This window comes from Oryzias melastigma, linkage group LG17, assembly GCF_002922805.2.
Source record: "Oryzias melastigma strain HK-1 linkage group LG17, ASM292280v2, whole genome shotgun sequence".
NCBI lineage: Eukaryota > Metazoa > Chordata > Actinopteri > Beloniformes > Adrianichthyidae > Oryzias > Oryzias melastigma.
In genome coordinates this window covers 20,318,221-20,342,929 of record NC_050528.1, presented here as the reverse complement: position 1 = coordinate 20,342,929, position 24,709 = coordinate 20,318,221, and the positions used below count along the sequence as shown (strand labels likewise).

The following is a 24,709-nucleotide window of genomic DNA, read 5'->3' as shown; positions in this document are numbered from 1 at the left end:
GTACAAACACCTCCTATTTGGTTGCACTTTGAATTCAGGTCAACTCATAAAGGAGATGTTTGAAAAAAAGAGTTTTTGTTAAATATATTCTGAGTAAATAGGAGTGTAGGTAAAAAAAAAAAAATTCTGAAATCAAAAAAATCTAATTTCATTTTCCAGCCACATTGCCCAGCCCCATTCTTTTGATGAGAATTAGTCAGCCTGCACATGCTTATCCTGCAAGCCTGATATGAATGGAAGATGGAAACAACCATTACATCACTATCACATCCCTCACTTGGGATGAGCTGTTTCCCACAGGGGAAGGTGAGCAGAGGCACAGCTTTCCTGTGTGACTGCAGGCAGGTGTCTGCGCAGTAGGAGACCAGGGTTAATATTACCTCTTGTCATTACAATCATTGGTAAGTTAATGTCTATTTCCTCAGCATTTATTACAGGTTCTTATTCTTAGATTTTAATTTCTCTTTTTTTAACTTTGGCTTTGTTTTTTTTTTTTGCAATAAAAATGGACAAAGTAACAGTATTAATGCAAAGCAGGTCTAATAATATAAAAAATAACACCAGAAAATAACACCAGCGCAATATCAGACTCTGGTAACAGCCTCTGGCAATTAATGTTATAAATATTATGAACACGGAATCTGTGTGGGAATCATCTGTTGCGATAAATCCATATTTGATTACATTTTTTTTTGGTTTGTTTGTTTTTTCTTTAAGCTGTAGCCTGTTCTTCTGTCCCTGCACTCATCGCTTATCCATTTCTAAAGAAACGTTTCACATACTGCTCTTCTCGTGTTGCAACCGCTGGACTACTTTTAGAGCTCAAGTGACTGAAACGTAACCGAGAGAATCCTGTTCTCTTCAAAACCACAAGATTTTCAAAATAAAAGATCGTCAAGACTCAGAAAAAAACGGAAAAAAAACATGTATAATTAATTATATCTTCCATATATCTCGGTTGTTGGGGCCCCCTGCTTTCGGGCACCATAGTTTTCTTCTGGTTTTCTTAATTTAAATGATTTTTATTTGGATAGTATTTTTGGAGTCTACATCTTTCTTGCCATTAAGTTTTTTTTTTATTTATTTATCTAAAAAATAATCAGAGCAGAAGTATTAGTAGCAGCTTTGCAAATCCTTAAACTCCACTACTACAATTTTGTTGATTGCTGTGGGACACACGAACAGCAAGACGTTAGATACCTCAAATGGAAAGCTTTATTTAGAAATGACACAAAGCCTTTTTGTGAGGCGATTTGTCTTTGTGGAGTCTGCTCGCTCTCAAACGTGACACGTTTCTCTCTTTCTAAAAAGACAAAAGCTCGCCGTTTCCCTCGTCTTCCTCCTTTGCCCTTCTTCCCACTCCGCTCTCTTGGCTTCCTTTTCAATTCCCCACTGCTCGAGCTGCATCAAATAGAAATGACAGCATCACTTATAGATGAAGGGAAAGTGTTGTGTGAAATGACAGGTGAAGGTTATGTGACATAAGTGGGAGATATGACTCCACTTTCAGCTGCAGGACATTTTCACTGATTCCCTTTATCTTTGACTTTGAGACTTTCTCGTTTTCCTTCTTTTTTCCCCAAATGCCTCTTTTGTTTGTATCCGCTGCAGAGTGAGTAAACAAGTTGGCATTATCCTAAAGCATTAACAATTGTATCACAGCGCTGCTGCCCGAGAATCCTCACAGGTCATCCTTCCACATACGATCGTGTAGGTTTAATGCAGCACAATCTTCTTTTTCTTTCTGCTCAATTTCAGAAAGAGGCTCCATTATGCTAAGTATCAATTTAAGGAGCAAACACTAGAAAGTCGAAGTTAAAAAAAGTTTTTAATAATAATAATAATAAGTGAAATTGATTTTTGGGCATTTTATTGTTTTGTTACAGACAAGGAAGCTAGTTTTAAAAGTATTAAAACCAATCTCATTTTAAAAAAGGGATTGACGTCACATAATAGCTGCACATTTGTATCAATAATAAATTAGTTGATGCATTTTCAAAGGCAGTTTTAATTAGACTTCCTGTTGCTTTACAACAGTTCATAAGATATTAAAACAACATCAGACATCAAGTTGTGACTCAGTCTTTTTTCTGCATTACTCTCTTTGTGTGCCTAAAAAATAATCTTAAAAGAAGCCATTTTCTGTTATGAGGTTCCTTTTCATAATTAAAATGTCAAATATTCTTCAACACATTTCTTGGTAAAAATAATATGAAGTGATTAGTGGTGAAACAATTTATTTAACCAGTGATTTGAGTCATATCATGATTTGTGGTTGACGATACAATCCATAGAAGATATTTGTTCATTTTGAACGATCCGATTTTCTGAACTAAAATCGATCCGGGACATTTATAGCCAAAAAATTCAACCAGTGTGACTCAGAGATAAATACCAGGTACTGAACAGTACAAGTTTTTCAGATTCCTTGTATTTCTTGCAAGACAAGATTTTTTTTTTTATATAAACTAAACATTTAATGCTTGAAGCTGAAAGGGAAGAAGTAATAGTTATTTATCCCTCCCCTTATAATCTGCATAATTTAACACTGATTTGTGGTTTCTATATTGTCATTTATCTAAATACAAGACCTGATACTAACCTTATCAAATTATATATATGTCAGTAATTGCAATAAGCATTATCAATAATAACATATCAATAATAATATAGTTCCCATAAAATTATTTAACCAGCATTTCAGATAACTCCTAAGTGTTCCACCCATAGTTTTTTTCAAAGACATGCTTAATTTTGTTTTAATTAAATTTCCAGTTGCTTAATAACACTTCATAAAATATTAAAACAACATCAAACATGGAGTTGTGATTCAGTCTTATGTATGCATTACTCTCTTCATGTGCATAAAAATAATCTTAAAAGAACCCTGTTTTTTTATCTAATTCATGACAATCCTCTTTTTTATCATAATTAAATTGTCAAATCTCCTTCAAAACATTTTCTGTGAGTAATAATATGAAGTAATACATACATTTTAGTGAATTTGTTGGAGTCACATAAAACAAAATCTAATCAGTGATAGTAAAGATGAATAGACTAAAATTGGCTTGGAAGAATAATGTTGCTTTTAAAGCAATCACAGGAAAATGCTATGAGTCAGAACATGAACACTTAGTTGGGACGAACACGTCCTTATTCAGTCCAGCTCTCCTGTGACCTCACCACTGCTTATATCTGATTAGCAGTAAGAACAATTGCTGGCTTTTCTTTGCATTAACTAGCGAAATTGTCTCCTCTCATTACCTTTTAAAATTAGGGGTAATGAAGATCTGAATGCACGGCTGCCATGTTTTTCTTGGCTAACCATAATCTGCTAAATCCTTTAATCTCATCACTGCATTACCTACATCGGCTCGTGGAGCTTTAAACAAACTGGGGGAGGCGTCGCCGGGAGAGGCGCCTGCACTCTTTCCCTGGCTGGTCGGCTGTCTTCTCTCCCGCGGAGGTCCCGATCCGGCGCCGCGTGCAGCAGTTGTCAGCAGGTTGCCCATTTGTGACAGCGACGTACAGCTCTAATTTTACAAGCTGAGACTGGGCGAGAACATGTCAAAGGAAAAGAGTATGAAAGGGTACTCCCGGTCAGCAGTGACTTGCCCTTGTCAGGAGGGGTTCGTGAGGGATGACTCATGGGCCACAGGGGTTTTCTGTAATAGCCAAAACATGGAGAAATAGCGAACTTTCACTTCAAGACAGAAAACTAACATTTGATTCCAGTTTCTGGTTTAAATTGGATTTTATCCTGTGATCTTTACAGGATAACTTTTTGTTGCTTCTTGATGGCAGATGTGTCTGATTTATCTCCAAGTTGTTTCTAGAAGTATAAAAATGAAGGTCTAAGATGCAGCAGCCCTGCCACAAATTGATCCAATCATTTTGAATTTAGCTGTTTGATCATCGAAATAACACTGTGACTGGTGTGCACTTATACCCCACACCTCAATACATCTGTTTGAAGCATGTGCTGGACTGTTCCTATCTGAGACTAGGGCATGTCTGCCCCCTACAGTTGGAAGTTACCAGTGTTAAAGCAGTACAAACCTCGCGAAGCTTAGGGCAAATCCAAATTCTTCCGCTACCCCTGCAGCTTCTCCCTACCTCTTCATTTAGCTCTCCAAACGGATAGTTGTGTGAGTGCGTTACAGCATCTGTATCATTTCTGACAGTTTACTGGCTAAAGCATGAACAAAAAGCTCTGCTCATATGTTACGTCAAGTGTGCAATGGTTAACTCTTATTTTAATTTTTCTGCAAGGGGTTGCATGGTGGTGCAGTGGTTATCACTCTTAGCTTACAGCAAGAAGGCCCTGGTTCAAGTCCCAGTTGGGACCTTTACATATTCTGCCCATACATTTGGGTTTTCTCCAAGGACCCTGGCTTGCTCAGACCATCCAAACGCATACTTCATACTAGTTTACTCTATATTGTCCCTAGACATGAATGCATGGGTGTATGACTGTGGCCCTGCGACACACTAGTGACATGTCTGGGGTGTACCCTGGCTCCAGCAACACCATGTATATATATATGATATAAATAGTTCTATATAGTTAGGTAATATTTTGGTGAAAATACAAGTGAATAATTAATTTTATCTGAGCTCCAATTTGAACCACTTTTCCACATATATTATTTTAAGACTGTCCGAATATTCATACCAAACATTACAGTTGTAAAATAATAAACTCCTGAAAGTTCATAGCTAAGACTTGAACTAGAGCCTCCTTGCTGTGAAATAATGCAGAGACGGCATTGTGCTCACAAGCTTGCATTTAGGATAAAACTGAAGTGCTGTTTAATTCAAGAGACAAAAAGGAAAACAAAAAACGAACAACTCATATTTGGTCCAGGCACACAGTAAAGACTCCTCCCACTTGATTGTAAATGCTTTCTGCCTGCTGTGTAGCCAGTTGTTCAGACGAAGCATCTTTTAAACGTGTCCAAAGAGCAAAGGAGCTTCAAAAGCTAACTCAGCTGCTTCCACGGTGGAGTCCTGGGTGCAGCTCGGCTTTCTAATGAGACTGTGGGGGATTAAAGAGTTTCCGCTCTCAAACTTGAAAAGATGACCCTATTTGTTATGAATAATATGCAGTCCTAATATCAGGTGTTGGGATAAATGTACAAGCTGACTAAAAAAAACAACTTACGTCTGTTTTTATTGAAGTTGGGGGAGGGTTCAGAAAGCAAATTAATTATTCTTTCCATAAAAAAAAAATATAAAGCCTGTTTTTTAAGGCAAGGTCTTTGAAACTTTTCTACCTTAAACATTGTTAAGGTTATGGCTCCAATTGTCTGAGTTTATTTTCGCCAATATAATGCAATGTAATCCAGCATTATTAACAGTAACTAGCATTAATGCCAAACATTGATATGTATGGCTCCCGCTGGTGACCAGAGGGGGAGACAGAGCGCTGGCTCCTGACAATCGCGCATGTGACACATGTTTAGGAACACGATAAAAGCACATTTAGCATATTTTGTTCACCCTGGAAAAGCGCATGTCCGCCACCTAGAGTTGGAGGAGATTTGCCGCAAAATATCAAAACGGTGCAAATCTCGCAATTCTTGCTCCAAGCTTTGTATTTCCATATGTCTTATTCTGATACATGTAAGACTTGGTGTCATAGAATTCCAAAATTATTAATTTCTCCTGCAAGATAAATTTACTAACGGTTGGCACGTCCACGTTTGTACATGCCAGAAACAGTCGTAGAAAGTTGCACAAGAACGCAGGAGTTTTGAACACGGAAGCCCAACACGTCCATTTACATTGACTTTTTGTTGGATGTAAGAAGCTTGAACGTAGCTTTAGACACAAATTTTTGACTTTGAAACAATAGAATTGTTTTACAATAGTTTTGACAGCATAATTAGCATACATAGTAGAGCAGAGGAGAGGAAACTCCAGGAGATCTGTAGGGGGTTAAAACTGCACCAAAAGAGAAAAAACTGGATTGTTGTAAGCCAATCAGAAAATACAGCTCAAGAACCTTCTGAATATTTTGGAGTCGACCCAATGATTTAGATACTTAAGCACACATTTTAGGATTAGAAGACCTCATGGTTTCAAACAGTTAGACTGTAACAGCAAAGGAGCTTTTTAAAGAAGAGTGGTCTCAGAAACCGAGCTGGAGACAGAAACGGTCTGTAGCCAAGCAGATTTGATCATGTCCACGATCAAGAAAAAGACCCCAAAGCAAGTTAGAAAGTATGGTACTCTGTCACTGTGACAGTGAACGACTTCAATAGTGATTGAAAGAGGGGAAGCTGAATTACCTTGGTGGTCAGAAGAGCAGTGAGCATGAACAAAACCTGCAGCAGACAGGGTCAGCTCTGCCACACACTACTATTTATTCATAGCAGTCTGTGGCATTTCATTGACACGGTCATGATTTATTAATTGGGAGTGATGAAATGGGTCCACAAATGAATGAATCAAGGCTTGTTTTTTTTTTTAACTTTGCCTCTGGCAGTCAGACTAAACAGTAGAGTTTGAGCTCTAAAACTGAACATCTAGTCTCACTCTAGCAGTATGTAGTAGATTTAATACATTCAGGATGAGGCACATTCAAGGTCTTTGACTTTCATCTGCCTGAAATAACAAAAGGATCATCCATCAAGTAGTTCTCATAAAAACAGACAGTGCTTTTGCATAATTCTCATATCTTGTTTTTTGAACTTGAACTAAACTGGATCCTGAGAGGGGAACCGGAGCAGGTGCGTGTACGGCCAGCCATGGGTTGCTTTCACAGCTTAGACGGTGGGATTTTCTCTGTGGTCAGCAACATCAGAGGCTGAAAAAAGTCCTGGCGTGGACGGAGCAGCAGGGCAGAAGCAGGCCTGCGGCTTTGTGATGGAAACAGTCAGGAAGCAACAGCCTGCACAGCGGGGCCCGCTTGCCCGTTGATCACAGCGGGAGCGTCTGTGGGACTTTGTTTGGTGAATCGCACAAATAGAATGGCCAAAACGTCGGTGCACACTGAACCTGCCGCAAAGAAACATACACAAACTGAACGTCTGAGGGTTTTTTTTTTTTTTTATCAAGTTGTTAACTTTTTTCTACCTTAGTGAAAAGATGAAGTGAAGAGGTTGACCTGAACTTTTACAAAGTTGAAACACCAACAAGATTAAAACATATGCAGAGAAATCTGACATGAAACTAAACCCAATAAAATTATTTCAGTAAAAGGAATTTACAATCTATTAATAAGACCTAAATGCCAAACATGTCCTATAAGGCACAATAAATCAAGGTACCATTACAAAAATAACAAGAAAATAACTTCTATAAAGTCATTTTTATTCTACAACCTAATATTCCTTTGACTTGTTCATCCAGAAACCGTATTGTGTTGAAAGACAAACGCATAACAGTGAGGAAAAACAATGAAAGTTAGACATTCAGTAGCACCTCTACCCTAACTCAGAACAACTAAGGGTGTGTATCATAATACATAAAGATACTTTTTGGCAATACGATAGTCTGATTCTTCTACCAAAAATGCTAAAATCTTTATAATTTGTATTCATATGGGATTTAAAGCTATAAATAATGATGCATGACGTTTGACAGAGAAATTTATCCAGGTATTTGCATCACATGTACATATAACGACTAATAAAACAGAAAGAGAAACTTGTTTTGTAATAAAACAAAACAAATAAACAAATAATAAAACAAAATATCTGTTGTTGCTCTGGTTTTATTAAGGAAAACTGTTGTTTTAATTGTGCCAATGTTGTCTACTAAATTGTACAAACTAAATAAGCAGTGGAAACATTCACGAAAACTTTTGGCTAAAAATATAAATTAAAGTTTGTTTTTAAGTGTTTTGCTAGTTTCCCGTTTTACAATTAATTCTTTGTTTCATTTTTCAGTTTTTTGTTTTATCAATGCTAAACTTTCTCTGTGAGAGTTGATTTGAGTTCATTTTCCATGCAGTGCACCTGAGTTAGAGTGCCAGTAGCTGTCCCACACCTTGAGCGTGTAAAATGTCCTCTCTGTATTGGACCCCTCCCCTATTTGAGCAGTCACAGCTGTGCTCAGGAACCATTTGGTGGTTTTAACCCCCCCAGTCCAACCTTTGATGCTGAGTGCCAAGCAGGGAGGCATCGGATCCCACTTTGACTCTCTCTGGTATGATCTGACCGTGGAATTGAACCCACAAGGCCTCTGAGCGGAGACGGTGGAATTCCACGGTGTAAAAAATGTTCTCAGCGTCTGAAATAACGCATGAAAATATTTTGTATTGAAAACGCAGTCTCATGTATCAAATGTCTGCCTGGGCTGATCCTCTGGAAAACACAAAGACTGAATGAAGAATATTGAACATCATAAATGATTTACATGAATCTTTACTTAAATTCTGTATGAATATTATCTGAGTACAATCAATAAACACTCGATTTTATTACTTGAACATAATCTACACATGATGAGTTAAAGACCAGATTAATGCAACTATGTGAAATATGTACTCAGAAGGGGTGGAATTACATAAATTTGGTTCTTCACATTCCGTTTTTATTAACAGATCAATCTCCACTTGACTTGAATTGATCATTATTAGATTTATTGAGTCTAATATAACATGTGTTTGTAATGTACACTTAACTGCAAAAACATTTACTTAAGAGTGCTTAAATTGTCAAAAAGATTTTCAACCATCTTTCTGTTTTTTTCCTTTACATTCTTATTAATGTAATAATTTATATCTAACATGGGTTTATTGTATCTGTGCTTTTATTTTAGTATAATACATCAACAACAATAACATTGTTGCAACAAATTACATTTTTTTTGCAAAAATGTTTTAACTACTATTTATTTGATGAGTTTATATCCATAAAAACGAAAGCAAAAAACTGCTATAAATAAACAACCCCCCCCCCTAAAAAAAAACACGTAATGTTTACATTTATACATTTATAGAGAAAAAAAGTACATCTACCTATATGTCTGCTTTTTATCAAGTACTCTTGTGCATAATATCCAAAATAGTATTTAAGGTGAACTATGTATTATATTTTTAGATATACATTAAAAAAGTGAAATGTTGGATCATTTAACAAAACTCTAATTTATTACATTTAAATTGTTATTTTTCATCAAATTAAAATTTTTAGTTAATGCTTAACTGAACTCAAAATTTTAATTTGATAAAAAAATATTTTGCAGAGCTTTTGGTAATTGATCCAACATTTCACATTTTATAGTGTAGAAAGACATTTTATTGTAATAATTTTTACATATTTTAAATTCCAAACACTTAAAAGTTGTTGGTTTAAGATATATATATATTGATTTGTTTTGTTTTTTCTCTATATGCGGTGCCTAAATCCCGGGTTGCCATATTTGATTAAAAGCCTCACAGCCAGAAGGAGCCATTACCATAGGAGCAAAACAAACAGTCACACGCCAAACAAACTAAAAAGAAGAATCTAATTTATATAAGATCATATTAATCCAAGCTTGATATTTTAATCCATGTTTACTTTTCAATTAATCTGAAATTTTAAAAAGTTACATTTTGATCGTTACAGAAATGATATTTTAAAGAGTAAAATGTTAAATGTGCTAAATATCTTCATTATTTGCAAGACTGAGCTGCACACTCACCTTACCAAATCCCTTGGATACCAATTAACTTTCACACACAATTTTAGATATGTGTGTTTGAGTGTGTGTTTGATCTTCATGCAGACAGAGACGTAAGGAGAAATATATTTTCCTCACTGAAACAATAAGACATCAAAAAGAGCTTTCCATCAAAGCTGATTAAGTTAGATACAACACTGATGGGATGGAAATCTAGGTAGCATTTTCATCTTCTTTCATCATCAAAAGATTAGGTTTTGTGAATAAAATACTCTACACTTGACACCTTCCACTCACTTTCAAACACTTACCACAAAAGCAAATGGTTTGACGATCTTTGTATGAAGCCTCTTACGGCATATTTTTTAAATAAAGGTGTAAGACAAGAGAGCTAATAGCATCAAAAAGTGCCTGAATTTTCTAATTAACGTTATTTACACTCAAAAACCTCTTTTCCTTTTTCTTTCTCTTTTCTAATTTGTCCTAGTGTTAGATATGACGTGATTGTTAGGTTTTTGTCTCTTTTTTAACTCATGATTTTCCCAAACAAATTTTCAACCATCTCATAGAAATTATATAGAAAATGTGTGTTTCCTGATTTTTCAACCCATAAACAGTTAAGCCCCAAGCCTATGTCTGCCTAAACAACATCAATTTGAGAGCTTCTTTAATAAAACCCAATTTTATTTAACCTACTGAGCCCCGGAGAACTAGCCTCATATTATGCAATAAAAACTAGACAACTGTAATTTAAACAATGTCAGAAGTTCATAAAAAATGTATGTGTGGATCAACAGATGGGCAATAAATGGAAAGTCCAATATTTTTGTAGTAGATTGCAAGTTTGTGTAATATATAGCAAACGATTCAGTGCAGTTTTGCAGTTGCCTTTTACATGTAATGAAATACCCTTGAATTACTTTAAAATATAGCTGATTAAGTAGCTTTCATAGTATTCACAAATCTCTTTTTTTGGTGGTCCTGTAAGTCTCTTCCAACCTCAACTTGTTTTTAACAATAAAATCTCTGAATGTTTCTACAATCACAATCTGGTTTCTCTAGCTTTATCCCCAAATCATCCAATGAAAGCCATCCCTGTGACGTATTCATCCCTGGTTGAATTCAGCAAACCCCCACCTGTCTGGATGTTCCTCAACTTGAACTCTGATTTTCACTAAAGATTACAACCTCTTGAGTTCCCAAAACCGGTTTCAGCTTCTCCCTAAAAGGTACCAGATTTGAGTCAACCTACTCACTACCTTCTTATGCCGTCTCTCCAGCCACCACTTTAAAGTCAACAGTATCTTTCAGATTACAACATCTGCATAAGGTGTAACCATCTTGTGTTCTCCTTCCTCCACTCAAGTCACCCCATGCTCCTATCTTTTCAAGAAAAATGTGTTCACCACTTCCATTCCCAATGTTTTAGTAAAGTCCAACGCCATCTGTGCTTCCTTCTTCCTGTTCTTCATCAAATATGTTTCCTTCACCCACATGTCCATTAAAGTTTTCCCCAATCACCATTTCCCCCCTTTAGAGATGCCCTGGATCGCCTTATCCTTTTCTTTCAACAACTTTCTTAGCTCAAAACTGATAACATTCAACATCACACTCTCAACTTCCAGATTCGGATTTATCAATCTGACGCTCTTCACTTCCAGAACCTTCTTGGCATAATCCTCCTTCAGGATCACTCCTTCTCTACTCTTCTTTTCATTCACATTACAATAAACTACCTCGAAGCTGCTCCCAATCAATGAGCCTTGCTCCTGTTATACCTGGTGTCATGAACACGTTTGGTAACCAACCTTCTTTTTCCATCATGTTGGTAAATCCTACACTCCTGTAGTTTCATTTTGTCTCTCTGCATACACACTTGCCATGCTCCATTCCCTTTTCAATCAGCAATGCTTCAATTTCCACACATAGCAAGGTAATCAACAACAGTGGGGGGATCGTTAGACTGGACTGCAGCTAATCTTGTATGGAAGCTCTGTTGACATTTGTAAGCTTGATTTGTCTTTGGTTTTACCTTGGATGCCCTTTGTGACCCAAACCGCTAGACCCACTATGACTCAACCGACCCTTGTGGATGCATAGTGTGTATATAGTTATGTTTATATACTTTCTTTATTGACCAATGCTAGAAACTCAATAGGATCAGATGTGTTTAAGTTTCCCATTAAAATGCTTTTCTAAGCAGTTAATTGGAGTAAACTTTTAAACAAATTGACATGCTATGATGAAACATTTTATATCTAACAATCTATAAAACATCAAACATTGAGAATGCTAGCACAAAATTTGGATTAGTACTCCACAACAACAGAGTGGTCAAACTCTGATTGCAGGTTCCATTCCTACTCTGCTGCCCATGGCCTGATGTGTGAACGAACAAAGAGAGTAAAGCACTTTGGTTCTTGGAACAAGGTGGTAAGCGCTATATATAGACCGGCCATTTTTATTTACAATGTTCAGCAAAATCTACTTGACACAAGTAAAGCATCGTGAAAGTTTTATTGAAACCTTCAGTTGCCATCAGCCTCTGATTAAGGTCAGAGAAAGGCCACGACCTACCAGTGAACCTTTCAGTGCAGCGTTTCTGAACACTTTTCATAAACTAGATTCAGGATGGATTGTTTGGATTCTAAGGGAAAATATCCTCTGTTTAACCACCAAGCAAACAGATATTTCTGCAAGCTGTGGTTAACCAAAACTTTACCAATGCACATTGTCTAGTCTCTAAATATGTTCACTAAACCACAGCGCTATATTTACACATGTCCTCCACTATTAGAAGAAATGCCACAAAACATGTTAAAAACACCAAAACACAATTTCTACTGGAGTAGGTCTTTCAGCAATAGAAGTGGATTCAGACTCCAAATTTTCATGTCTTTATCATAGTCCTTTAGATCCAACTTCGTTCAATCACAGTTGTGCTGCAAATTGAAGGTTTTGTTTCTCTAAATTTCCTTTGAAAATGGAAAATGAGTGATTGTGAACTCAAACCCTTCTTTTGTTTCATTTTTGCAATGTAATTTGTGTTCATTCTGAATGTTTTGCAGTAATATGCTATATCCTACAACACAAGGAATAACTTTTCTCCATAGGAAGAACTTGTCTTTGAATTGCTTGAAGTTTTGCTAAACAACATAATTCAGTTGCTGTGTCTACTCTGTTCAGGGTTATCTTCCACTCCACAAACAAATCTCTAGGTGGAACAAGCTCTCTAGTGCAGATAGAAGCAGCCAAATGTTTTACATTCATAGCAGCGAAAAGTGAAAGAACAGAGTCAGCTCCGGCAACTGAAATGTCTGGGCAAACTAGATAGAGATATGTGGGACAGAGAAATTTAGTATGGTATGGGGGGATGAGGAGAACGGGAATTAAAAATGAAAGCTTCTCTTCCTTAGAGGGGGTGGATTTAGAGGAGTATACATATGTGTTTGCTTGTTTTTGATCATTCAGTGAGTGCATGGATAACGACTTGTCCATATGGATAAGAACAGACGGTGACCAGGTTGTGTGAAGAAACTGTTAGTTCTACCACATTGTGTCGTTTGGCACTAAGCCTAATGTTTAATACACCAGGAACTGGAAGAGTTATGTGAACATTCAAAACTGTAATAACAGACTTTTTTCAAGGCTTCAACAAGAATGAAAGGTTCATCCTTTGGCTTAAAGTGCAACAGAACTATAGCTGCATACAGACTGGTTTTGACATCCGCTTGTGTTATTATCTGAACCTTTAAATGTCACTGATCTCAGGTACAAAAAGCGTATTTTAATTTAGACATACAGAAGTTGTTTTATTGTTTCCTTTACTTACTGTCTTCATTCCTTTTTCAATTGATAGTTAAATATGCACTTCAATTATACAATTTTAAAATGTGCCATGCAATTAGCAGCTCTGTATACCGGATGAAAGTTACATTTATAAAGCAATTTACGACTCAATTTGCAATTTGGTCTGTCAATTTACCAATATGTTTTTTGAATTGACATTTTGGTGTGCAATTTTCAAATGAAAAAAAAGGGTGATTGCAATAAGTAAATTATAGGCTGCGATTCCACTGTCACATCTAAATAGTAACACAAAACACTAAAATGCTAAATGCGGTTCAATAAAAATTATATTTTTTGAAGAATATGTATAGATGTGTGACTTTCCTCCATTTATGATAAATGTTCAAAAAGTATGACCCAGTGACAAATTTGGCGTATTTTACTACAGGCAGTTTAAGAATACACATGTCAGTTTTAAATGTTTTATATTTTAGTTTAAATTTGATGACAAGCCAAAAAATGTTTTACTTTTTATTTTAAATTGGAAAACGTAACTTGTCATATTAATTAGGGTTAAAAAAATCCCCAAATTACTTTCATTTCTGTAATTAATGTGGGACACCTATCATATTTTTTGCAGGATAAGACACACTGTCCCTAAATGCTTTATTTTCTAAATAATTTAATATTTAAGGTGCACCAAACTAATAGTTGCTTTAAGTGTGATAATAGAGTCAGACATTTTATTCAATGTGTTCACAGTGATTCTAGAATTTGTATGTGACACGCTATAAGTTAGCCACATTATATGCATTAGTCATTTTACAAGCGTTAGCCGTGCTAGCATATTCACAGTACCTATAACTCTTAACCTTGTGTGCAACATGTAAAAAAAAAAACTGATACAGCTCAATCAAACATAACTGACTACGCTAACTCCCAGCCTTGTTAGTAACTTGTAAAAAAAACAATTTAACACCACTACACGTCAGCCATGTTAGCTACTCTGAAATTGCTAGCTGTGTTAGCGTATTCGCGATACCTACAACTCCCAAACTTGTTTGCTAAAAGTAAACACAACAAAACAAAAAAAAAAAAAGCAGACTGATACTGATAAAAACAAATGTTACAATGACTACACTAACTTCCAGGCTTGTTAGTAACATGTAAAAAAAAAAAAAACAGTTTGAGACGTCTACACATTAGCCAGGTTAGCTATGCTAGCAGCGTTAACAATGCTAGCTTATTCACAACACCTATAACTTTCGCATATTTAAACTTTTTATATTAGTAATTATTGGGGTATATCTGTTAAGGAAAGAGGGAAATGTCAAGTTTTATTTTGTACAGGTGAAAACACACTTGAAAATACTTAAAGTTGCGCATAAAATGTATTGTATGAGTTACAAATCAAGAATTATGTACACACAAATCTGAAGTTACACACAAACTTGGAGACAAGTTACAAATCAAGAATTATTCACATCCAAATCAGATTAGTTAATTTCTTCTCCATATAACATAACCAGAATAATCCATATATACTTTAAGGCGCTCAGGAGTTTAAATCACATTTTTTTTTAAATGATTACGAATTTCAAGTGCACTTTATAGTGCGGAAAATATGTTTAACATGTTTAAAATATCACATTTTAAATGCAGAAAACCATTTTTTTTAGAATATTTTGTTTAAAAAAGAATCTTTTATAATTGCATGTATAGAAAAAAGAAAAAAATATTGGCAAGCATTATTTTTGCTTTGCTCTTTATCACTCACTCTCACATACGTTACGTAGAACAAAAACAGTTTGTTCTACAAGCGGATGCTCATTCTTTTGTAAAGAGAGCAGGAATGTGAAGTCAACATTTATTGAATTTCATTTTTTCTCCTTATTTAAGTATAGTCAGTGATCATGTTAGCTCACTTTTGGTACTTTGAACAATACATCACAGGTTGAACTGTGTTGAGTTGGAGGTAATTTAAGAGCTTTCTATCAAAAAGGCTTAGTTTTTTCAGCGCTGTCAACATCGAGTTCTAATAACTGTCATATTCCCGGGCCCTTGGTGGCCCCGAGGCCACAGACAATCTTCACCCCATACTAGTGCACTGGAATTGGATTGTAATTGCTCTTTGGGCCCAGATGTGTGCACACACACCATATGTGCACACGCAGTATGTGAATCCGATGGCAAAAGTGAAGCACATCAGGACATGATCAACAGCAAACTGTGATAATAAGTGCCACCAGATCTTTGTATAAACACGTACCGTTTCAATTATTTCATCCCAGCTGGAATAAAAGCTACAAGCAAACTTATTCTTCTGCATTCTACTGATTTTCTCCTGAGAAATGACTCCAGGGCATGACTGTAAGAGGCGGAATAACCCCCATTTGCATGCTTCCTCTTTGCATGCTCTCTCTGTCTAAAAGAGCCATTTAGAATGATAATTTTGAGGTTCATCCTCAGTTTGCCAAGTGCCAGGTGGGAGTTGGCAGGGGTGGATGTTGAAAGAGGCAAAAAGGAAGATTATCTATGTCTGCGACTGTAATACTCGATCCCGTTTGATTGTTTCTCTTGCAAAACAAAAAAAGATTACATCTTTTTTCTTTGCTGCTTTTAAGCTTGTTAACTCAATAGGGGATTGGGACAACCAGCGGCTGTTGCATTTCAGACGTTACTTGAATGCACCATTTTATATTTGGGTGCCCAATTATTGAAATAACACAAATAACTATTGCGCTAAGCTGCTGTATAGAATGCCAAACAGTAGCTGTAGGAAAGAAAAGTAAAATTTAAAATTCAATTTTAATACATTTTTAAATAAAAAAGTTCTACAATTTATAAATTGAAGGAATTAAGAACGATGTCACTGATATTTTAGACATTTAAGCTTTTTATTAACTCTTCTAAAAGGCAGAAAATGTCTTTATGTGCTACTATGCTACATCAGATCCAGCTAAAACAAAATTACCTTTACTGCCATCTAGCATTTGGTGATAATTACATGTAACACATAGTGTATTTTTGCACTTAAAGGCGCTTTTAAAACCCTTCATTTTTTTCAAAAAAATTACAGTTTGCCTCATAAACAAGAGCACCTTAATTTTTGCTTGGTGTTTTTGAAAAGATACTAACGTGGCTAATGTTTAGCAGTGTTTATCTTTTTTTAATGTGTTACCAACATGATTGGGAGTTACAGGTAGTGTGAATATGCTAACGTGGCTATTTTTGTTTTACGTGTAGCATGTTACAAGCAAATACAAAAGTTAGGGAGGGCCTTAAAGTCTATAACCAACATAATTTAGAAAGCGGTTGATACATTGACTTTATAAAGTGGTGCCCCCTATAGTTCGGAAAATATGGTAATTGCCAGTAATTAGCATTAACCTAAAACCTAAATATAAATAAAAATCACAAAAAAATAGAATATTGAAAAAAAAAAAAAAACTATCCTGTAACCGAGTTATTCTTTTACAAAAAGTTTAGAAACTTTCACACTGTGATTCAGGGATACCTATGCGCATCAATAAGTAATCTCCTCCACATAGAAAGAGTTATGAATAATGCAAGTGCCTATATAGCTGTGCCTTTTCAGAAATGTATTACTGCAGAGTGGCAGGAATACCACACCGAGACAGCCAGAGCGCTTCTCTACAAATTAACACTGGCAGGGCACTTTTCATGTCAAAGACACCAGAGATATTTAATTTCAGTGTCTTTCAGAACAATTATTCAGCCTTGGAAGCAATCAAATTGAAGTCTTCTTATTGAAAATTGGTTCATTTTTATTCAGAAACGGGTTATCTCACGCTTAAGTGTTTGACTGTCTTTGAAAACGCAATAGAAACCTCCAACTATCTTTTTTTTTTAATCAATGAAAGAGGATGTGAACTGTCTCTTACATATATCCGCACATGCAAACATATACGTTCACAAAGTGAGAAATTAGCTGAAATTACGAGCTTTAAATGACTAGGAAATAGATGACTCAAAACGGTAAAAGCATCATTCCTAGAATATCCCTTTTGTGATTTTAACAAAAGAATGTGCTAAAATAATAATAATCTAAAACATATTATTTAAAAAAATCAATAAATCATATAAAAATAATAATAACATAAAAATTATTTTGGATCTTAAAAATTGTAGTAACTTCTTTAAAGTTTGTTTAATTCTTTAATACCAAAGTGATCACCGGTGACACAAAATAACAACTATTGTAGCTAACTGACGTTGACACACAATTATTTAAATAAATTATGATAAGAAGAAAATCAGTGTTATGCCAACAGCAACTGGTTTACGTTGATTGCTTAAGCACTTTACCACTTTAAAGTGTTGCATATCAGCACACAGATGCTTTTCTCTGTGTAGGAATTCTGTTAATTGCATAAAAGGTTTAAAAGTTTTTGAGTAATTTAAAGAACATAAACACTAGTTAAAACTCGATGGACATCAACCATTGCCACAAAAAACATTTTGAACATAAAAAAATAAAGAAAATTGTAAATTAGAAAAAAAAAAAACCATCAAGACGGCCTCAGACTACTAAGGGTTAAAAATAGAAGTTACCATTGATCACATTGGGGTATTTTATATATGATACTCTTGCCTTCGCAATGAACGGACATTTTGTTCATTTATTGTGGAAATGTAAAAGCCACCATTAACCCACCCTACAGACATCTACCTCAACACATTTTCATCCCTCGTCATGAATCATCATAATTAGGCTCTTTGTCCCGTCTTCTGTCTCCGTATGCTTAGTCACTGCTGGCCTTTCATATAGGTGATACAGATGTAGCCAAAGGCGTCAAATCAAGAGGGAAGTCTGATAAATAATACGCAGGTAGCTCTGCTAATTAATTTCAGGGCCGAAAGGTACATGTTAAAAAAGGACAATCAACAGGGAGAAAAATAATTACCTACCTGTAGCTCAGTGTTAGTTTTTAAAACACATCAATATATTTTTTTAAATAGACACAGTCATTAAAACAATTTGTTTACAATTTGACAGCCAAAAATGTCTAACATTTGAGCGTCTTCTTTTTGCACCTTCTGATACTTTTCATGAAATAACTGTAAATTAATATATAATATATATTTATCAGTCCATTAAAATAATCTAAAACCCATCATTCATTTATTTATTTATTCCTTCTTTTAAGTAATTTACACTGAAATGTTTTTTATGTTTTTACATTTTAACCTTTATTATAATTTGCATATTTTTTACTACAAGGGAAACTGAAAAGCCTTATTTTTTTCAAAACGTGACCGTGCAAATGTAATCTGGAACGCCTTATTTGTGGATTAAATCTGTTAGTGTTTACTGCTCTCTCAAAATGTCAGTCTGTTTTTCCCTGGATTCCAAGCAAGTTTGTTTTTTAATTCACAAACTGTTATTTTTTATTTTTTATTAACCTATATTTACTTGGGTTAAAACCCCATTGAAATGAAGATCTCTTTTGGAAGGATGACCTGGCGTAGAGTTCAGCCGCACACGTTACAAAACAACAATGTTCAGTACAATAAAACAATATAATAATGATTTTGGAATTATTACAATTTAAAAAAAGTCAGTCACACATGGAGTGCAAAGGTTATAAACAGTATAAAAAAGCTAAACTGCAAGAGAGTCAAGTCACACTAGTTGACAGTAACAAATTAAAAACTGTACAACCTAGTTTGTAAAATGCTACACGCTGTACAATGCTACCCATTTCATTTTCACAATGGCATGTTCAAAACGTTGTTTGCAAGAAACAAAAGATTGTGTCGCTAAAACAGTGATATAGTTTGATCAACACATTCTCAATCCCATGCTGTCATGTGTTGATGCTCGGTTAAGGTCACTTTTTGACTTTTTGACATTTTGAGTGTCCCCAACTCGCCATTTTTTGACGTGCTGGCTACTCCAGTTACATTGGAGGGGCGGGCGTTTTGTTGGACTCGGTACCCGATGTAGATCGGTCCTCAGTACGGGTACCCTGACCTGGTCCACAAACCGATACCGCGTCCTGTAGCAAACAAAGGTAGTATTGGATGTGCGGTTCCAGTACTGCACTGTACCGGTTCCGGTCCCGGTCCGGTACCCTGCACGTCCAGTATTGGGTTTAGGTTAGGGTACCAGTGCGGTCTGCATCCCGGTACCAGACTCGGGGGACACTCAAAATGTCAATTTTTGACGTGGAGATCCTTAACCATGCGTGACAATGTAAGGACTTAGGAATGAGATGTGTTGGTTTTGTGTACCTCATATATGACATAAGTTCAGAAAAAGACCATTCACTGATAGTGTGCCTTATAATGCCTATGGAGCAGAAAATACAGTTATTGTCTTAATTATCTGGGTTTTTTTGTATCAGGGAATTTCAATTCAAAAATTGAACATAAAATAAGCATAAAAATCTTTACAAAAAAAATAAAAAATGTGGGCAAAAATTGTAGAATGCGTTAAAGGTTCCAAATTGTATCATGTTTCCAAATTATAAAGCTCTATGGTTAGAACAGATATTTAATCATAGGTCTTTGTTACGCAGCAAGCCACAAAAATATGTTTTACCTACATTTTTAGACTTATTATTTTTCAAAATGTTGCTCATTTTTATTATTTATAATAGTATAAATTAATAGTGTTACTGACATTTCTTCTATTTAGAGTCAGAGACAAAGAAAAAGCAGCTAACACAGGAAGAAAGTTTGAAAACAGCTGACAGACTCCCAACCCAGATCTCGGAGTTTAAATTCTGCAGATGATATGCAGCAGATTCAGGTCACACCAAAAAAATCTGTATTTTCACATGTTAAATAGATTGACTCCATAATACGATCTCCAAACCTGATCTGCTGCATACCTTAAAAATATTCGAAGAGTAAAAAAATCTTGACGTTCTATACAAACTGTCACCAATCTGCTGCTGTGAAATCTAAATTTGCCTACAGATGGTTTTTATCCCTCTCGTCACATCGCAGCTTGCATTAGCTGTCACAATGCAATCACAGTTCGGGATGCCTTTGCAGTGAGCTTCCAGTTCAATCCGGTGCTGTAGATGTAATATGACTCGGGCGGGAGCGACCAAGACATCATTAAAAATTATGTGCTGGCTTCTGCGCCCCGTGTGGGGTGCGGGGTCTATTTCCAGAGGACCCTCTCAAGGCAGCGGGGAGTTTTAATGAACTCAAACCCTGGGACAAGAGAATAGAGTTCTGGCTTTAACTCCCAGGCTAATAAAACATTCCACTTCTTTCAAAACAGTTTCATTTGTGTCGAAGGGTTAATCAAATTTGATCCGTGTTTGACCAGACAGCGTGACAAATGCTGTGTGGAATCTACCTTATAAATACTATGACTCCAAACTACTGACTGGTGGATAAGAAAGCAATGGCCGTGTCAGTCATCGTTTTTAGACCCCACATTTTCATTTCAGAGCAAGAGAACTGATTTGAATCCTGCACTGGAAACAGCTGAGCATCTGTGAGAATCTGGACCTCATTGAGAATCACAAGCAGGCTTGGGAGTTTCTTCACTATTGATATGCTGCTGTCAAGTCCGTCAAACTCTTCTTAAAGATTAATTGGGAATTAGCTTTCAAACACATCCACCATAAGGCCTTTTCATCTTTTGAAGCGCGTCTGACAGGTGAGAGGTGTGTTCAAGCTGGCAGCGAGTGTGTTGATAAGCCATTCATCAGCATTAATCAGACTTTTTTTCTTTCTCTCTCACTTGTAAAGCTGTGGTTGAAGCCAAGTACAACAAAAGTGGGACTTGAATGAATAAAATCATGAATTCTAACAATAAAAACTAACAGAAAAGCTGTTAATAAACGCTCTAGTCCCAAAGAGACTTGGAACTATTGTCAAATGCTCTGACAAATGAGACATTAGCTGTGTTTCCATTGACTATGAAAGTGCGCAAATTGGATTTGCAATAATAAATTAGCATAACGGAAAAGCGACAATTTTGAAAAAAAATAATATTCATTGAAAAAAGTTTTTCCACTTGGAAGAGGTGGTTTTTGAGGATTATCGAAAGCGACATATTTGATACTTCATAAATTGGTTGTGGTAGCAAACACACACAAACACTTTTTTAAAACTAAATGAGTCACGATAGATAGAAGGTTGGTTTAGGACACCTCTTTAACAGATTGAGGACATTTGTTTTAACAAATTTATTTATCATTTTTAAAATTCCAAAACTGCAAACTTTTTGACCAATACATTCCAATTGAAAATAAAGTAAGCATCTGATATTAAATATCTTAGCATGTTTTAGGGCTTCTATCAAGTGATGCAGGGATTTTATTATGTCCATATTATTTACTCATGAAACTTTGACTCTCTAAGTTGTTTTATCAGGCAGGTATTCGAGGCACCAGCTACGTCTTTGTTTCAAGTTTCACTAAGAATTCATGTGACATCCTTGTACCAAAGGCTATCAAGGACTTTCAAACTTTCCATAAAACTTTTAGTAGTCTTTATAGTGTAAGAGTTAAAGGGTCCTCCATGCGTGTATTTTAATATTCTAAAAATTGTTTGGATAGATCATATTTTACTGAATTTAAATGCACACAATGGTTAAAAGGTCAAGTATTGCCTCTAAATATCACATCAGAAGAGCTCACAAGTGTCTGCATGAAACCGAAAAAAAATCTTTTAACTGAAACTTTCTAATACTCTCTGCAGAGAAATTAGTGGTCAAAATGTTTCCATTTTTGTTGACTGAAAAGCTTAACTAACACTGTGAGAAACCTACACGTCTGATTGACTTATTGATTTCTTTGCGTTTTGGTCTGATCATGGCAGGTATCATGAAATGAGAGCGTTTACACAAATCAAGCAAATGAGAGTACAGGGATATTAATACTTTTGGCACTCTTCATTAATTCTTTAAATGAACATTTAAGCATATAAAAGCAAGAAGTTTCCTCTCTTCTGTTGCGAACACTAAGGATTAAAAGAAAGATAATAAAATGCTTTCGATGAGAAGGCTGGAAATAGCTCTGCTCTTCTCGTGCATGAGGGCTCATTTCCATAGAGGATTGGGTGTGAGCAGTGAAGCACAATTTTCCTGGAGAAACCTGAAGGTTGCGCGCTCTGCTAACCATCAACTCCTGAAATAGCCACAAATCATAAGTGGGTCACTTCTTATTAATGTACGAGACCGTACCTGATTCAGGTGAAGCTGCTCATTATAAAGTTTCAGCTCCGTTCACTTGCAACACCGCAAACTTCTCATCATGAGTCAAAGTCTTAACAAACGAGCTTGTGGTGAACACAGTCTCAGAGTGCAGAACAGTGTTCAGTGCAGCAAACTTGCACTTCTCTGATTTTGTAAGTTTTCTGTTCATTACTATTCTCTGCTTTTGCAGAGGATATAACACATTTGTACAACGCTGACTGTTTCTACAGACTCCTAGATGAGGAGAAATTGTTTTGATGAGTAATACTGGACATAGTTGACAAAATGTTATGTCAAGGCAGTGGGCGATGCTACAAACAGTCTGTGTTGCTTAATTAACATTTTTAAAAAGTATATTTATGTGGAGGCATTATTAAATCCAGATCAAATTGCAAATGGCTGGAAAACATCAGTCACCTCTTATGGAGGGGGTAAAGATGCAGCACTAGCTATTAATTGTTGTGCTACTTTCACTTTTCTGTGTGATATATTTTTGTCTGGAAGTCTTAAAGTGAATTAAACCAACATCAATGTATTTTCTGCAATTCAATGCGCGTCGAACTATAATCTAAAGCTCATTATGTGAGACAAGGTTCATAGATAAGTCTGTCAGTCAGTTGGACTTTACTGCATTTACAGTAACTCTAAAAAGTTAGCCACGTTAGCATATTCACAATACATTTTACACAATACAATTCACAATTTTGTTTGCAGCATGCAAGAAACAAACAGACTGATTCTGCTGAAACAAACATTACTGAATCCGCGCTAACTCCCAACTTGTTAGCAACACGTAAAAAAAAACAAAAAACAATTATATAGCTACACGCTAGCCGTTTTTCCATGTTCACAACACCTGTAAATTTTAAACCTTGTTTCCAACATTTCAAAAAACAGTCTTATTTCGCAAAAACAAATGCTACTGTAACCATGCTAACGCCGAGCTTGATGACAACACATTGAAAAAACTGACTAACATAGCCACACGTTACCTGCTTTACCATATTCACAAACTTATAAATTTCAATCTTTGTTTGCAACATGTAAAAAACACTTAAATCTCTGAAACAAATGTTACTGTAACCATGCTAACTCCCAACGTGTTAGCAACACTTTAAAATAAGAGACTTACACAGCACCATGTTAGCCGTTTTTCCATGTTGACAACACCTATACATTTCAAACCTTGTTGGCAAAAACAGTCTGATACCACTAAAATAAACATTACTGTGACTATGCTGTCTCCATACTTTGTTCGTAACAGAACAAAAAACCCAGTTTGACACTGCTACACGTTAGCCATGTTAGCATATTCACAACCCTAGTGATTCCAACTTTGTTATACTTAAAAAAAGCTGAAGGATATTGCTAAAACAAACATTACCGTGACTAAAATAAAAAATAATTTGTTAGTAACACACACACATAAATAAAAAAACTGTACGACACCACCTTACGCTAGCTAGGATAGCATATTCACAACACCAGAAACTCACTAGCGGTACTGTGACTATGCTAACTCCTAACTAAAAAAAAAAACACAGACCAACACAGCTACACGTTAGCCACGTTTGCATTTTCACAGTTACAGCAAACCAAAGATTTTGACGCAGTGCAGTGTACCTCTCAAAATGGCCTCGAGATCACACAGTAAAACACTATTAATCCATGTATAAAGGGCTCCGGACAAAATAGTGGGGAAAATGCAATATGTTACAGTTTAGGATTTACCTTTTTTGTATAATTTTTTATTAAAAAGCCATAATGTATAATTTTATGTTTAGTTTAATTGTAGTATTAGTATTTGCTACATTATTTGTCTAGTTTATTTTTTTATAGTTTTATTTTTTTCACACTTTAATTATTAATATATAAAATATGTCTCTGTGTGAGATTGTTTGTGATTTTTTTTTTTGTCACATTATTGACTTTTTTCCCCCTTTTTTAAAAATCCATTTTATCAATATTTGTGTGTATAGGTTACTTGAAATTTATGTGTATAGCAGTTGATTTGAAATATATATATTTTTTAAATATGTCACTTTACTCAACATAACTCAAATTTGAAATAGCAAAAAAACCTAAGGCTGTCATTGAAACATAAAATGAGTTATAATT

General features: G+C 35.4%; 1 protein-coding gene and 1 long non-coding RNA gene across 4 annotated transcripts in view; one reads left to right on the top strand and one right to left on the bottom strand.

Annotated features, from left to right (window-relative positions):
* brinp2 (bone morphogenetic protein/retinoic acid inducible neural-specific 2) overlaps positions 1–24,709 on the top strand; it is a 241,809-nt gene that overhangs the window by 112,355 nt on the left and 104,745 nt on the right. The window lies entirely within an intron of this gene.
* LOC112147401 lies at positions 686–24,272 on the bottom strand. Its single transcript, XR_002919447.2, has 3 exons — positions 24,215–24,272; positions 3,369–3,665; positions 686–1,401 (listed from the first exon to the last, which is right to left on the bottom strand). It is a non-coding gene; the product is annotated as an uncharacterized LOC112147401 (long non-coding RNA).